Source organism: Schistocerca piceifrons, unplaced genomic scaffold, assembly GCF_021461385.2.
Source record: "Schistocerca piceifrons isolate TAMUIC-IGC-003096 unplaced genomic scaffold, iqSchPice1.1 HiC_scaffold_701, whole genome shotgun sequence".
NCBI classification, from domain to species: Eukaryota; Metazoa; Arthropoda; class Insecta; order Orthoptera; family Acrididae; genus Schistocerca; species Schistocerca piceifrons.
The window spans coordinates 736,893-738,075 of record NW_025728950.1 but is presented as its reverse complement, the minus strand read 5'-3'; the positions used below and the strand labels follow the sequence as shown (position 1 = coordinate 738,075).

The following is a 1,183-nucleotide window of genomic DNA, read 5'->3' as shown; positions in this document are numbered from 1 at the left end:
GCACCTCGTATAAGAATTGCCTGAGTGTACCCCTGGATCTTTGTCACTCAGACTTTCAAACTACCCTTGACTTACCCATACCCCAGATTTGATATTGGCCTTCAGGGCATCACTAGAGTAGACTGTTCTATGATACTGATAATATGGAAATTGTTAACACAGAAATTGTGTGAACCTTGTATGAAAAATTATTGGAAAATTGGAAAACATAATCTATCTTAGAGGATTATTACTTCGTTAATTCTATGGGCGATGGGATTATCTCGCCAGTTTCGTTTGAGTGTGCTGCCGTCGCTGTTTTTTTTTTATTTTGCCTTCATTTCTGTCTTTATTTATTTCTTTCTATTTAGTTTTTAACATCATCACTTGCTTCACACCTGGAGAGGGAGGTGTGTTTCTGAGTAGTGTGTCGTCGCCCCCAAGGCATAGCAGAGTATGCCTCCGCTTTTATTTTCGGTTTATGGCAATGAGTCTTGCTACTAACAACACCCTGCTTTACGTGCTGCGTCGACACTAGAGGATGGCGGCATTTTTGGAGAGGAAAAGGTAGGTCTATAGGGGAGGTAGGAGGGAAAAAAGTGTAGTATTTGTCTTATCAGCTTAATATCTGATACGTCCTGCATCACACGACCAGAATATTACACTCATTTTTGGCTTATGACGGAGTGCTAGGGGCTTGCTCCACCTCTGTCGCGGGTTGGCCCGGCATTGAAGTACCGCCGGGATCGGCCCACCTAAAATTAATTAAAACACAGCCTGAAATGGGTTAACTTTCTGCAGTGATCAGATATTCCGCTGGTAGCAAAACTTGTCGTAGTTGTTGATGTGCCCAGTAGTTAGTTGCTTACACACCACGATTTCTTTTCATTAATTTAAGATTATCTTAAGAATTTTTTTTTTTTTTTTTTTGCGGTTAGCCGGACGGCACTTGCAGCCGCATTACGCTAGGCTGGTAATTTATGGGGGCACAGGACAGTGCCTTCGGATGCCTCGTTAGCGTCTCTTATGGTCCGGGCATAGATAATTTTAATTACATTTTTTGGAGTTATATCCTTAGCTCCTCGCGAACGTCGTCGTCGTCGCCGCCGCACGCACGCTGAATACGTGTGTACACACGCACACACACATATGCAGTAGGCGGTGGACGATGTAAGCACTCGGCTAGGTGTAGCTCGCGCCAGTA

General features: G+C 43.9%; 1 pseudogene; it reads left to right on the top strand.

Annotated features, from left to right (window-relative positions):
• Positions 1-528: 528 nt before the first annotated feature.
• LOC124769437 lies at positions 529-739 on the top strand (annotated as a pseudogene).
• Positions 740-1,183: the final 444 nt, after the last annotated feature.